This window comes from Dipodomys merriami, unplaced genomic scaffold (assembly GCF_024711535.1).
Source record: "Dipodomys merriami isolate MVZ:Mamm:240054 unplaced genomic scaffold, mDipMer1.0.p SCAF_39, whole genome shotgun sequence".
NCBI lineage: Eukaryota > Metazoa > Chordata > Mammalia > Rodentia > Heteromyidae > Dipodomys > Dipodomys merriami.
This window is the reverse complement of record NW_027205492.1, coordinates 8,005,595-8,020,861: the sequence shown is the minus strand read 5'-3', so window position 1 is coordinate 8,020,861 and position 15,267 is coordinate 8,005,595. Positions and strand designations below refer to the sequence as shown.

General features: G+C 61.6%; 1 long non-coding RNA gene across 1 annotated transcript; it reads right to left on the bottom strand.

Moving 5' to 3' along the window:
• Positions 1-8,958: 8,958 nt before the first annotated feature.
• On the bottom strand, positions 8,959-14,017 carry LOC138805279 (uncharacterized). Its single transcript, XR_011365476.1, has 3 exons — positions 13,945-14,017; positions 11,025-11,197; positions 8,959-9,792 (listed from the first exon to the last, which is right to left on the bottom strand). It is a non-coding gene; the product is annotated as an uncharacterized lncRNA (long non-coding RNA).
• Between the last annotated feature and the right edge of the window lie 1,250 nt (positions 14,018-15,267).

Here is a 15,267-nt window from a genome sequence, read left to right as displayed (position 1 = left end):
GTCACATCCTCACAATTATTCTTTTTTTTTTTTGATGGTTGTGGGGCTTGAACTCTGGGCTGGGCGCTGTCCCTCAGCTCTTCAGCTCAAGTCGAGCACTCTACCGCTTGAGCCACAGCGCCACTTCTGGTTTTCTAGTGGTTTTATTGGAGATAAGAGTCTCATGGACTTTCCTGCCCAGGCTGGCTTTGAACTGTGATCCTCAGATCTCAGCTTCCTGAGTAGCTAGGATGACAGGCGTGAGCCACTGTCGCTCGGCCCTCACAATTATCCTATGTTGATGTGTAATGCCCAGAGACTTGAAGCGCCTAAAAAGACCACCAGAGACCAAAGATCAATGCAAGCGGCAAGGAGTCGTTTATTGACGAGCTTGAGCACGGACCCCTCTGTGCACTGATGTCCGAGTGCAGAGAGTGGCCCCCAGCACAGGGTTACAGCTCTTTTTATATGTTCTTTGGTAGGGGTAAGGCCTCAGTATGTATTGGCAACGAATCAATACACCACGCGGGAAATCTAAATCATAATTCTAGTGGATGATTGGCACAGTACAAAGCGGGAAAGGGGCTGGGGCTAATAATTGGTCAGCCTAGCGAGCTATTGTGCTCTAAACTAATTAGGCAGTACTTCTAGGGTAATTTAGGAGAAGTGGTTGCCAGATGGCCACTATCTCTGACCCCGACCCCGGAGGAAGTGGTTGCCGGGCAGCCACTATCTCCGATCCTAGGCCCGGAGAAAGTGGTCTGGAATGTGTCAGGTACTTTGTCAGGTACTCCCTGCCAGAGGGTCGTTAATTTCAGCTCCAGATCCAGGAGTGTCCGGGGCTCAAGGGCAGTTAGAATAGCAGCTGCATTCTTCAAGGTTTAGCAAGCATGTGTACAGAAGCAGAAAGGCCAGTTAAAGAAAACACAAAATGGCAAATACCGGTTTAATACAAAATGACAAATACAGGTCTATCTGGTGATGTATCTATCTATCTATCTATCTATCTATCTATCTATCTATCTATCTATCTATCTATCTATCTATCTATCTATCTATCTATCTTTCTATCACACTTCTCAGATGTTATGGGTATCCAGGGAGCCACAGGAGGAGTAGGGATTCCGTGCGCATGGGAGGGGCTCCTGGTACTTCCCCAACGTGGCAGGGATAGAATGCCTGAGCACCTCCCCTCCCCACAGAAAGAGACTGTGCAGGGGTGGCTCAGTTGTGGACCTTACGTTGGAGGGCCCAGGCCGGCAAGGATAGGGCCACAGGGGTCCTCACAGAGGGTGGAAATGCTGCGTTACCTAGGCAACCAGCACACCTGGAAGAGGTCACATCTGCATCCACTGAGGTCACATCTGAACTCCATGTGGCCACACCTTTCTCCGCCCATACCCTAGATAAGGCCTAGCCCAGGCCCCGACGCCCTCTTCCCCAGGCCTTTCCCAGGCCTTTCCCAGCCGCATGGAGTGCCAATGTGGCCTGGTGCCAGCCGGAACGATGAATAAACCTACCCCTTACCTGAATACCACATGCGGGCTGCTGTTCTTACTCGACCTCTTTTTAAAAACCTCACACTGAGTAGCTAGGATGACAGGCGTGAGCCACCGGCGCCCAGCCTCCAGCACTTTAACCAATATATTTGTGTGGCTTTAAGCCATGGCATGTATGGTCCTGGGTCACAGCAGCAGAAGAAAACTCATAGTCTCCATCGCCTCGCTGAGTCTTTTCCAGAATCCTCTTACTTCTAGCAGGCAGGCCATGGCCTCCAGCTCAGAGGCAAGAAGGAACAAGTTGGCCCAGGGGGTGGAGCCCGCCCCCCCTCCCCCCAGCTCTGTGGCAGAGGCAGGCCCGCGGCCCCACATTCAGGCTCGGCTGGGCAGGGTGGGAATGAAGTTGTGTAAACACACAGATGCGGGCGCCTCTCTGTCACCAATTCCCGCGCTGTGACAGCTTTCCCGGTTTCGTGACTGTGGAAGTCCCCAGCCCTCCACTGGAACGGGAAGTTGTGTAACTACCAGAGGCTCTGCCTCCCAAGAGGGGTTCGTTACCAGCACCAAAGGGGTTCACTTGAACACAGACAAAAATCCCAGAACAACCGGGAAAATGAGAGGAGAGGTGGGAAGAGAATGGAGGGGAGGGGAAGAAGAGGTGAAGAGGGGCGAAGAGGAGGAGGAGGAAGATCAAGAGGAGGAGGCGAGGGGGGGGGAGGGAAAGTGGCAGAAAATGAGGGAAGACAAGAAATGTACTCTTACTTATATAACTGTGACCCCGCTGTACAGCACCTTGACATACAATCAAAAAGAAGAGGCAAGCTGGGTGCTGATGGCTCACGCCTGTCATCCCAGCTACTCAGGAGGCTGAGATCTGAGGATCATGGTTCCAAGCCAGCCAAGGCAGGAAAGTCCACGAGACTCTTATCTCTAGGTAACTACTAGAAAACCAGAAGAGGAGTTTTGGCTCAAAGTGTAGAGCACTAGCCTTGAGTGAAAGAGCTCAAGGACAGTGCCCAGGCTCTGAGTTCAAGCCCCATGACCAAAAAATAATAATATAAAATCAAATAACATGCCAGGCACCGGTGGCTCACGCCTGCCATCCCAGCTACTCAGGAGGCGAGAGCTGAGGATCACCATTCAAAGCCAGCCCAGGCAGGAAGGACCATGAGACTCTTATCTCCAATAAACCACCAGCAAACCGGAAGTGTGGCTGTGGCTTACGTGATAGAGCACTCACCTTTAGCTGAAGAGCTGAGGGACAGCGCCCAGGCCCTGGGTTCTAGCCCCACGACTGACAATAATAATAATGATAACAACAACAACAACAGAAGACAAGAGGATGGAGGAGGAGGAAGAGAAGGAGAAAGAAGACAGACGAGGGGAAGAGGAAGAGGAGAAAGAGGAGAGGAGAGAGATGAGAAGAGGTAGGAGAGAACCGAAGAAACCCTAACCTTCAAGTATAAACCTAAGCTAGACTTTGAGCCGCACCTTGTCGAGTGTCCCCTTACTCATCAGGCATAGCACATGGGGACAGGCGTGCCCAGGCCCTGTGTCCCTGCCCTCCACCACGGGGGTCGGGGGTCGGGTGACTCTCCGCCTTTCCTCTCCTGAGTTTACTGCCAGCGCAGACTCCCCCCTCCCCCAGGGCTGCTCAAAGCAGGTGCACACCCGTCCCACCCCCGGCCTCCAGGCCAGCCCTGGCCTCTCTCAGCCCGCGGTGAGTGCTCAGGGGCGTGACCAGCTCGCTGGGACAGGGGACGAGCAGGTGCCCCAGGCACAGCCTTCGGAGAGACGCGCGGCTTCCCCATTCTCGTTCCTGCCTAGGATTCTGCCGTGTCACCAGCACCGTTCTCCTTGCGTTTCAGTGTGCCCCAGCACCCCCGAGTTCCTGTTGGCACCCCGAGGGTTCTTAGCATTGTCCTTCCCTCCCCCTGCCTTTTTGCTTTTGGTCATGGGGCTTGAACTCAGGGCCTGCGCACTGTCCCTAAGGGGTTTTTTTTTTGCTCACGGCGAGCGTTCTCATAGGTCAGCCTCTTGAGTAGCTAGGTGAACTGGTCCACAAAAAGCAAATGCAAGAGACTGCAGGGCCAAGCCAGGGAAGGGCTGTCCATCACCTCCTTTGCATCCTTTTTACCTTCTCCTTCCTTCCTCCACCAGCAGAGGGCTGGCACAGACTCATCGTTGATATATTGTTCATGCTTGGCGGTAAGAGAGACTGCACCCCAGCAGCCACACAAACAAGACCTTTATTTCATTCACACAAAGTCGTGTCTGGAACTATGGCCACGCTCCGAAGTTCTTGGGGAACCCATTTCAGCCTAGAGTTTCTCCCCTCTAGTTCACAAAGCAACTGTTCAGGCTCCAGCCATCACATATTGTATTCCAGGAACAATAACATGCCAGCAAAAGATTTTCCTGGAAATGCAGCTGTCAACTTTTCATGGTTGATGTACTGAGTATTTGACCTTAGTGGTGTCCTGGTTTTGGACTGAAAAATTCTTTGTGAGCATTGTAAGACAGTCTGGTGGCCTCCTGCCTCCACCCATTGAGCCGGGAGGACTTGTCTTCTCCCACACCCTCCTCCTCCGCTCTTCCCACTCAGTCTCCTGCTTAGGGCTGCAGTTTGGCTGCAGGCAGCGCCTGCTAGTGCAGAACCCACAACACCGGCTGCTGCTGCAGTCACTTCTGTTCATGGAGCGCTGGGAAGCACGATGCACAGGGGGGCGGGGGTGGGCTGCGGCCATGTCCACACGTGTGTTGTACCATCATGTAAGGGGGAGGGCGGAGGTGACAGACAGTGGCCACTGCCCAGTCCTGACCACTGACTGTGTCCTGTGACCTTGACCTGGAGCCCCTCCCTTCCCACCTCCCCCCGCCCCTGGGGCTGAGCCTTCTGTTTGTGGTCCAAGTGCCTTGATTTCCCATCCTGAGAAAGAGACCCCATGTCACATTCGGGGTCTGTATCCCGGGGGCTCACTTGTTGAAGAGACTGAGGGAGACTCAGAGAAACTGCCTAATCCTTCCTAAGCCACTAGTTCTCCGTTCTACAATGACGGTAACAGGAGCTCAAGCGGTAGAGTGCCCGCCAAGAGGCCCGGGACCAGGAAAACCAAAACCCACCACCCTCCCGCCAGGGGGATAACGGTAGTCAGCATGCTAGCGGGCGTTGGTCAGGCCCTCCTGTGCCAGCCCTGGCTGGCTGTCCTTCCTTTCCAGGTCTTGTTCACAGACTGGTTTTGTTCTGCAACATGCCTCCTGGGGAGCTACAGGGGGCGGGGGGGGGGGTGGGAATCAAGCAGAAGTGGAACTATTGTGTCAGGTAACAACTAGCTCCTTCTCCCTTCCTCCTTCCTGCCAAGGATGTGGACATGATGGCTGGCACCCTGGGAGCTACTTTGGTCCTTGAGGTTGATGGAATAGAAAGACAGAAGCCAAGGACCCTGGTGACTTACCATGCCTGTGAACCTGGAGGCCTCCCAGGGAGACAGCTCTTACCCTGCTCCAGTGGCTCAGTTGCCTTTCTGTTCTGTGTAGCTAAATCTAAGTGACAAAGCTTAGCTTCCTGGCTCAAGTTAAGAGGCAGCCATCATCCATCACCAAACTTGAGAGGCAGGATGGGACCTCAGGAGCTGGCACCCGAGGGGCGGTCCCACCCTGGAGGGGGTGCCAGTCTTGGCCATTCTCTTCCAGCACCTGCTTGACTGTGTGCCCTATGGGAGTGTGGGAACCCCATAAACCGGATTCCACTCACCAGCTATTCACTCACGACTCGCTGATTTAGTAACTTTTTTATTTTTATTATTAGTTTTTTTAATGCTGGGGTTTGAGCTCGAGGTTTTGCTCTGGCTAGGCAGGTGCTCTCCCACTGTTCATGCCTTCTGCCCTTTTGGCTTTAGTTGTTTTCCAGAAAAGGTCTCATACTTTTTGTCTGGATTAGATGGTGATCCTCTGGTCTCTATTTTCAGAGTAGTTGGGATGGCAGGCATATACCATCACATCCAGCTTTATGACTGAGATGGGGCCGTGTGCGTGTGCATGTGTGTGTGTGTGTGTGTATACGTGCATGTGCACATGTAAGTATGAGCCTGTACTGGGGCCTGAACCCAGGGCCTCATGCTTTGCCTTGGCTTTTTTGCTCAGGGCTGGCGCTCTGTCACACAAGATACTTCTAGCTTTTTACTGGTTAGTTGGAGACCAGAATCCCTTGGCTTTGTCTGCGTAGAACGGCTTCAGTCTGAGGTGCTCAGGTCTTAGCCACCGGTTTACCTTGGAGACAGGGGTCTTCTAGCTTGTTTGCCCAAGTTGGCCTCAAACCTCAATCCTCCCAATCTGTACCTCCTGAGATGGAGAATTCATAACACGTTTGTATCCAGATCCAGTGCAGTAGACTAAGCAAGAGCCCAGGACTCCGTGCTGGGCCAGACCTGGGGTGTGAGGTTCCGCGGGGCCCGCCTGGGGCAGGCAGGGCACGGGGTCCCAGGCCTTGACACCGGCCCCAGCCCAGACCTCGGCCGCACGGCCCTCAAAGCAAAGGCCGCTCCTGCCCCCTAGAGCTGGGCAGCGTAGCGCAGCGTCCGCACCACCGTCCACTTGTTTCAGGTCTGAGATGTCCTCCGTCTGCTCTCAAGGGGCTCAGCCGTTCCCACCGCCAGCTTCTGTGGGTGGGAGGCACCCCACGGAGCCTCTGTTCCCACAGGCAGCCCGGGCGGGATCTGGGTTATCCTGGTCACTCTGGGGTCACTTCCCGTCCTGTCCCCCACCCAGGGCTCGGCCTGGGTCCCTGCCCGGCTCCCGGTTGGGCCAGGGCAAATCCTGGGGCTCCTCATATTCCTGTGTTCAGCCCGGCCCGCACCCGCCTTCCAGCCTCAGTGTCCCCGTGTGTACACGGCACAGAGGTCAGGCACATGAAATGCGGGGATGCGATCTCGCGTCAGTCTGACAGGAGAAAATAAACAGACGACGGAACAGAAGGGACTTTTGCATTTCAAATATCAGCTGCTCTGTATCTCCAGATGGTGGGTTTTAAAAACCAGTTTCTCTCACCAGGCACTGCTGACCCACGCCTGTAAATCCGGAGGATCTCATTTGAAGCCTGTTCAGGTAGAAAATCCCCCAGACTCCATCACCAGAATAGCTAGCACACAGAACTGCTCTCTGTCCGGACCTGTGCTGGGCGCTTGGCCCACAGGACATAATCTACCCCACAGCAAGCCTTGGCCAGGCCCCGCAGCCCCCTTTGCTGAGCACCAACCATGAACTTGGGCAAGGGGTGGGCTTTTCTCATTTCAGATCACCCATCTCCATCCTGTTCAAAGGAGCTGGCCCAGTCCAGGAGTCTATTTTAGAAGAACCGTCCACATGTTGGTGCTCAGCGGGCCGTGGGACTCGGGGCCTGGAGGGAGGCCTCTGGTTCTGCTTCTCAGGAGAGGTTTCCTTAAAACAGCCAAGACCCAAAGCACGGAGGCTGGGGTCTCCTTTGGGCGCTGTTAAAGGTTTGAACAGTCCTGGGCTGATATAACCTATGCGCAAGTTCCTGCTGGAAGAGGGGTGGAGGGGGAGGAGGAGCAGCTGGAGGAGGGCATGATGGCACACGCCTGTCATCCCAGCAATGTGGGAGGCAGGCGTGGGAGGATGGGGGTCTGAGGCCGGGCCGCAGGCGAATACTCTGGAAACTAACGACAGCAAAGAGTTGGGTTGCGCAGCTCCGGGAGCAGGGCAGGAACCAAGCCCCGAGTTCAAACCCCGGCAGGAAACAACGAAAACGAAGTCCATTCATTCGCGGGCGCGGCTGGTGGAGTCCCGGGCTGGGCCCCGCTCGAGCGCGCGGTCGACAGTGCCGGTCCTCGGACCGGGGCGAGCGCGATCCGCCCGGCCCGGGCCCCAACCCCCCGGCTCCCATCACCCCGTCCCCGGGGCCCGCCGTCCCGCGGCCTCCGGGCTCCGGGGCCAGGGCGGCTCCCGCCCCATTGGCTGCACCGTGGTCACATGACCCTCGTGCCGCGAAGGAGGCTGGGAATTGGAGTCTCCGGCGCAGGCCGCCTGCCGCCCCCTGGCGGGTCGCGCTGAACTTCCGTGGGCTCGGGGCGGGGCGGGGCGGGGCGCGGCGGGGCGGGGGGCGGACTCCGGACACAGGTGACCCGCCACGGCCGCCTGGGCTGCCTCGGGGGCGGGGACCGCCCTGGTCTCCGCAGGCGGTGGAGGCAGGAGGGCGCGGAAAGCCGCCTGGCGCTCCATCGAAGCCGGGCGCGAGCCGGGGTCCGGCACCGGCCGAGGCGGCCCGGCCACGCCGCCCACTGCTGGTCGGCCCGGGCCGGGCCCCGCTTTAGGAGCCAAGCAGGAGCGGCGCGTGGACGGCCGGGACGGCGGCCCTCGTGGTCCGGGCGGCGCCTCCGCTTGGCTGAGGCTGGACACGGCAGGAAGGAGGCCGGGGCTGTGTCACCGGGGCCCGGCGTCCCGCGAGGAGTTCCGACGTCACCCAGGGGGTCTTGACGTCACACGGCGTGCCCCGATGTCCCGCGGAGAGTCCTTTCCGGAGGGCAGTCGGGGTGAGGGCCACGCCTGGACCCGGGAAGCGGGCCGCGGGGGAGGGCCGCGGGGCGGGGCTGCCGTCGGAGGGCCGCGGGGCGGGGCTGCCGTCGGAGGGCCGCGGGGGCGGGGCGGGGCCACGGGGGAGGGCCACGGGGGAGGGCCGCGGGGCGGGGCCACGGGGGAGGGCCGCGGGGGAGGGCCACGGGGGAGGGCCGCGGGGGAGGGCCGCGGGGCGGGGCCACGGGGGAGGGCCGCGGGGCGGGGCCACGGGGGAGGGCCGCGGGGGAGGGCCACGGGGGAGGGGCCACGGGGGAGGGCCGCGGGGGAGGGCCGCGGGGCGGGGCTGCCGTCGGAGGGCCGCGGGGCGGGGCTGCCGTCGGAGGGCTGCGGGGGCGGGGCGGGGCCACGGGGGAGGGCCAGGGGGGAGGGCCGCGAGGCGGGGCTGCCGTCGGAGGGCCGCGGGGGAGGGCCGCGGGGCGGGGCCACGGGGGAGGGCCGCGGGGCGGGGCGGCGCTGCCGTCGGAGGGCCGCGGGGCGGGGCTGCCGTCGGAGGGCCGCGGGGCGCAGTCTGGCGCAGGCTCAGCCTAGGCCGCGCCGCGTGCTGGGAGGCGAGGGACACGGGGGGCGGCGGGGACGCTTCTGGTCCCGGGACCCGATGCCCGAGGCGCAGTTCCCGGGACGGCCACCGGGTGTCACTGTTCCCGAGCTGCGGGGCCTCGGCCGGGCCGGGGACGTCGGGCTCCCGGAGGCCGCCGGCTCGGGCGGACGCGGTTTTCTCCGCGGCCAGGAACTCGCCGGGGTTTAGGTACAAAACTGCCTTTTGGAGCCGGTCCCGGGGCCTGAACTCGGGGCCTGGGCGCCGCCCTGAGCTCTCAGCTCAAGGCTCTGCGCCGCTTCCGGCTTTGGGGGCCGATTTGGGATCAGAGTCCCACGGACAGCCCTGCCCGCCTGCGAGCCTCAGGCCCCAGCCTCCCGGTGGCCGGCTGCCCCAAATCCACCCGAATGCACCTTAATGGTTACTCTTTAAAGTGAGAAAGTCTGTGTAAGTCAAAGCAGAGAGGAAGCGCGCAGCGTCACCAGCTGCTCAGGAACGGGAAGGAATCTGTCACCTTCATTCACAAGGTGGGGGGGAACCAGCAGAGAGCCAGGGAAGGGTGAGCGGTCCAAGAAGAAATGTACCCTTTACCCGACTTACCTAACTGTAACCCCTCTGTACATCACCTTTGTAATAGTAAAAATAAAACACATAATAAGCATTTTCTCGTGAAAAATCCCGCAACCAAAAGACACGTGTGTGTGCCCAGCCCTCATCCACAGCCCCTGCAGGGCCCTGGAACTCCCCCCCCCAGCAATGGTTGGGGTTCATTACAGAGACACTGGCAGAGCCCCAAACACATCCGTGTCCACACCGAACCTCACCGTGCCCCCGGCTCTCCACTGGGCTGTTTTTCTTGTCTCTCGGTGAACCCAGGTCCCGCCATCAGCACCAGCCATTTTCTGGTGACCCTCAGGGAAGCATTTGGCTTTTTTTGGTGTCAGTTACTGGAGTTTTAACTTAGGGCTTTGCACTAGTGTTTAGCTTTGTCTTTCAAAAATGGAGCCCTGCCATCTGAGCCACAATTCCACTTCCAGCTTTTTGCTGATTAATTGGAGAGAAGAGTGTCACCATATTTTTCTGCCTGGGCTGGCTTCGAACTGTGATCCTCAGCCTCCTGAGTCGTTAGGATGGCATCCTGAGCCGCATGACACTTTGGATTTTGGCGTTGGTTGATTAACGCTGAACCTGCAGATAATACACAGACTGAGCCACGCGTGAGAGCTGCTTTCTCTCCCTGACCCAAGGCCATGCGTGGTCACACCTCCGCACGGCGGCCCCGGGTGGAGGACGCGCTGTCCGCCCTGGGCCGGCTGTGGGTTCTTTGTAGGTTTGGTGTTCTAAACCACAGGACAGCATTTCTCTGTTCTGCCTTGTTCCCTGTCAGGTAGCCGCTTAAGGTGGTCTGCAAAGACAGCTGAAGTATTCATGTCTCCCACGTTAGCCCTGGGTGTGTCAGAGAAGGGCCCTGTCCCTGCGTCCACCCCAGTCAGCTGACGGTACATCCTTGTCAGTGAGCATGCCTTGCCACAGAATTATTTATCACGGTCACCACGGCCGTCGGAAGTCTGCTCCATGCTGTGGGCTTGGTGTGAAGGTGGCCCTGGCGGGCAGGGAGGCCCCTGTCCCACGGCATGTCCGGTTCAGAGTCCCCAGGGGCTGCTCAAGCAGGCAGGAGACGCGTGTGCAGTGTGGGGCTGAGCCACAAGAGGGAGCTCCAGAGACACGGTTCCTACCCGGCTTGGGGGCTGGGAGCACGGGGCGGCCCTGGGGTAGGAGCGGGTGGGGTGTCTCCTGTGGCCAGGAGGTGACAGCCTCACTTCCTGGGGTGGGGGGCCAGCCCGCTGGGGTTTTGATCCCTGAGATTAGAGACTTAAGTTCAGCCCCATGGTCCTGGGGTCCTGGGCCCCATTCCTGCTGGGGACGGCGGCCGTCCTGCGGGTGTGGGCATCCTGCAGCCTCGCCCCAGGGGGGAGGGGTCCCCACCCAGACCTGACGCCTCAGCCCGCACAGCTGCTCCCGTCTGAGGATGACCGGGCAGCGGACGGACGGCCAGCAGCGAGGTCACAGCAGCGGCCAGAGGCCCCGCCAGCTGGGGACAGGCGCCGGCCCTCTTGGCAGATGAGGAAACCGAGGCCCAGGAGGCTGCAGCTCTTCCATCCATCATCTATCCATCTGTCCATCCATCATATCCATCCACCCATCCATCCACTCATCTGTCCATCTATCCACAATCCACCCATCTGTCCATCCATCATATCCATCCATCCATCCATCCACTCATCTGTCCATCCATTATCCATCCATCCATCCACCACCCATCTACCCATCCACCATCTGACCCTCCTCTCCTCCATCCATCCATCCATCCATATACAATCCATCACCCACCACACACACAAACACACACACACGCTTACTCCTCCAATTCTTTCAGCATCCCCCCGTCTGTCCATCCATCCCTGGGTTGATTCCTCCACACCGCTGTTCGCTTGCTGTGCTGGCAGGAGGCCAGGCGCTGGGACCCAGTGAGCGCCGCCCCAGGCCTGGTGCTGCAGGGACGCTCCGGCTCCGGCTCCGGCTCCGGCTCCGTCTGCAGGGACAGGATGGAACACACGCTGGGAAGTTCCCTCCAGGCATCATCCTCTTTGTGCCTCTGTTTCCCCTTTGTAAAACTAGACTGTCTCATCCATCTAGTGTGGCTACACCAAGATGCCTGGCACTGTGGGACGGTTCAACATTGGGGAGGAGCACACAGACCCCCCTTGCTAGCGGGGGGTGGGGACCAGCTCCGTATCCACCCTGACTCCGCCCCGCGGCCCCCCCAGCTCAGTCAGCAGCTTTGTGAGGGTGGGCACCCCCCATGACCAGCCGTCTCATGAGACCCACCCCTCCACACTGTTACCTTGGCAACTGAATTCCCACCCTAATTTGGGGCACAGACCACCCCTAAGCCATCCAGGGTCTGAGAGCAGCCACCGGGGCTCCTGGCTGCCTGGGGGCGAGGCGGGACGGGAGCCTCTGGCCGAGCGAGCCGCACGCCAGCTGCGCCAGGCCAGGCTGCGGTGCAATCCCGGGGACTTCCCAGAGGAGGAAGCACCCACAGACGTCACCCGCAGAGCCTCGGCCTTCCAGAGGCACCCCGCCCCCATTTATGGGAAAGCTGGGACAGGAATCTACGTCTCTGGTTATTTTTCCATTTAAACTGAAACCACGCTTATTAAAGATTAGGAAAACAAACAAACATCAAAGAAGAAAGAAGAAAAATTGCCTTTTGTCCCATCTTCCTTTCCCCAAGACAGGCATATTTGTGTGTGTGTGTGTGTGTGTGTGTGTGTGTGTGTGTGTGTGTGTGTGTTTGCAGAGTTGTAAATCACACTGCTATTTAATGTAGTTTAAAACAAACTTTTCCCCATGGGAGCCAGTGGCTCCTGCCTGTAATCCCAGCTACTCAGGAGGCTGAGATCTGAGGCTCAAGATTAGAAGCCAGCCCAGCAGGAAAGTCCATGAGACTTTCATCTCCAGCGAACCACTAAAAAGCTAGAAGTGGAGCTGTATAGCTCAAATGACAGAGCACTAGTCTCTGACGAATCTCTCTTCCTCTCCTCCCGTCCATGTGTGAGCAGGTGTACACACACACACTCACTCACACACACACACAATCTACTATCTCTATTTCTTATGCTTTTCCATGCTTTGTTTTTGCATCCATCGTTGATAGGCTGTGCTGCTCGTCTTTTTAAATGGTTTAAAAAATAATGAAGCCATGTAACGGTGCTCACGCCTGCCATCCCAGCTACTCCGGAGGCTGAGCTTGAGGTCCATGGTTTGAAGCCAGCCGAGGCAGGAAAGTCCGTGAGACTCTTAGGTCTGATGAACCACCAGAAAGTCAGCCGTGGAGCTATGGCACAAGTGATGGAGCACCAACCTTGAGCAGAAGCAGCTCAGGGATCGCGCCCAGGTGCTGAGTTCAGGTCCCAGGACCTTCTCCTTCCCTCCAGCAAGAGCAAACAAACAAAGACTAAAGCTTTCTGGCCCTGGGAGGTGAAGGGAAATGAAGATCTCAGAGCCACCCGCAGGAAAGCCACCACACTGCTGCCAGGACTTCTCTCTTCCAGGCTTAGCTGCCCTTCCATAAAATGGACAGTAATTCCGGGCAGCCCGTTGGAGAAACAAACCCAATTTCTTTATTGATTGATCTTTTTGGTGCCCATCCTGGGACTCAAACTCAAGGTCTCAGGCTCTCCCTGAGCTTTTCCACTCAAGCCCGGCCCTCTACCACTTCAGCCACAGCTTCATGTCTGGTTTTTGCTGGTTAACCAGTGATAAGAGTCTTAGGGACTTCTGCCTGGGCTGGCCTTGAACCACAATCCTCAGAGCTCAGCCTCCTGTGCGGCTGGGATGACAGGTGTGAGCCACGGGGCCCAGCTCTCCATTCCTTTAAAGAGCTTAGAACAAAGTGAACCCCGACTGCCGTGCATCCCCACACCCTCTCCCCCCTGCTGGATGGAGGGGAGCAGACGGATGGACGGACGGACACAGGGCGTCCATGCACCCCATTCTAAAGGCTGCCAGCTGGGCCCACACGAGCTGTCCACAAGCCGCTGGCGGTGCCAGGGGGCCTGGTGATCAGCCTCACCTCAGCCTCCACTCCCAGCTCAGCCTCCCAACTCAGCCTCCACTCACCATAGCCTCCCCTCCCACCATAGCCTCCCTCCCAAATCAGCCTTCACTCCCACCTCAACCTCCACTCCCAACTCAGCCTCCCCTCCCAGCTCAGCCTCCCCTCCCAGCTCAGCCTCCCCTCCCAGCTCAGCCTCCATTCCCACCATAGCTTCCCCTCCCAGCTCAGCCTCCTCTCCCAGCTCAGCCTTCCCTCCCAAATCAGCCTCCACTCCCAGCTCAGCCTCCCAACTCAGCCTCCCCTCCCAGCTCAGCCTCCCCTCCCACCATAGCTTCCCCTCCCACCATAGCTTCCCCTCCCACCATAGCTTCCCCTCCCAGCTCAGCCTCCCCTCTCTCACCTCAGCCTCCACTCCCACCATAGCCTCCCCTCTCACCATAGCTTCCCCTCCCAGCTCAGCCTCCCCTCCCAGCTCAGCCTCCATGCCCTCCGCTGTCGGGTCCTCGCCTCCCCCATGGGGAAGTGTTTGATCTACAAAGCGGCCCGAGCGGCCAGCAGGGGCGGGAAGGGAGGCCAAGAGTCCGGAAGCTGGTGCCAGAATGACCTGCCCCCCCCCGGGGCTCAGGGCGCCCGTGTTCACCCCACAAAGAGGAGCCAGGGCGCAGGCCTGCATCCCAGGACCCAGCTCCGGGGACCCCCGGCCACGACCCTCTGACCTCTGCTCAGAGCCCCGACCAAGGCCTGAGTGCGAATCCTGATTCCAGCCTGGGCAGCAGGAGGAGGCGCCTCCTGCCCAGCCACAGGGGAGCAGAGCCGACCCCGGGCTGACGCCAGTCCTGCCCTGCGGGGCGGGGCGGGGCGGGGTGGGGTGGGGGGAGTGGCGCCCCACGCCCCGGCCTTCCCACCCCCACACCCCGGCCTTCCCACCCCCCGCCCCGCGCCCCTCGCCCCGCCCCCGCGCCCCGCCCCCTCACCCCGACCCCGCCCCGCACCCCGCCCCACGCCACGCCCACGCCACGCCCCCACCCACCCCCACACCCCGGCCTTCCCACCCCCCGCCCCGCGCCCCGCGCCCCGCGCCCCGCCCCACACCACGCCACGCCCCCACACCCCGGCCTTCCCTCTCCCCGCCTCGCCCCGCCCCCCCACGCCCCCCGCCCCGACCCGCCCCCCCCGCCCCGACCCGCCCCCCCGCCCCACCCCCCAACCCGACCCGCCCCCCCGACCCGCCCCCGACCCGCCCCGACCCGCCCCCCACGCCCTGCCCCCGACCCGAACCGCCCCGCCCCCCGCGCCTCGCCCCGCCCCCCACGCCCCCCGCCCCGCCCCGCCCCCCGCCCCGCCCCGCCCCCGCCCCGCCCCCGCGCCCTGCCCCCGCCCCGCCTCCCCGCCCCGCCCCGCCGCCCTGCCCCCGCCCCGCCTCCCCGCCCCGCCCCGCCCCCGCGCCCTGCCCCCGCCCCGCCCCCCCGCCCCGCCCCGCCCCCGCGCCCTGCCCCCGCCCCGCCCCCCCCGCCCCGCCCCGCCCCCGCGCCCTGCCCCCGCCCCGCCCCCCCGCCCCGCCCCGCCCCCCGCCCCACCGCCCTGCCCCCGCCCCCCGCCCCGCCCCCCGACCCGCCCCGCCGCCCTGCCCCCGACCCCCGCCCCCGCCCCGCCTCCCGCCCCGCCGCCCTGCCCCCGACCCCCGCCCCCGCCCCGCCTCCCGCCCCGCCGCCCTGCCCCCGCCCCCCGCCCCGCCCCCCGCCCCGCCGCCCTGCCCCCGCCCCCCGCCCCGCCCCCCGCCCCCCGCGCCTCTCGCCCCGCCCCGCGCCCCGCCGCCCTGCCCCCGCCCCCCGCCCCGCCCCCCGCCCCCGCCTCCCGCCCCGCCCCCCGCCGCCCTGCCCCCGCCCCGCCCCGCCCCCCTGCCCCCCGTGCCTCTCGCCCCGCCCCCGCCCCGCCCCCGCGCCTCTCGCCCCCGCCCACCGCCCCGCCCCCGCGCCTCTCGCCCCCGCCCACCGCCCCGCCCCCGCGCCTCTCGCCCCCGCCCACCGCCCCGCCCCGCG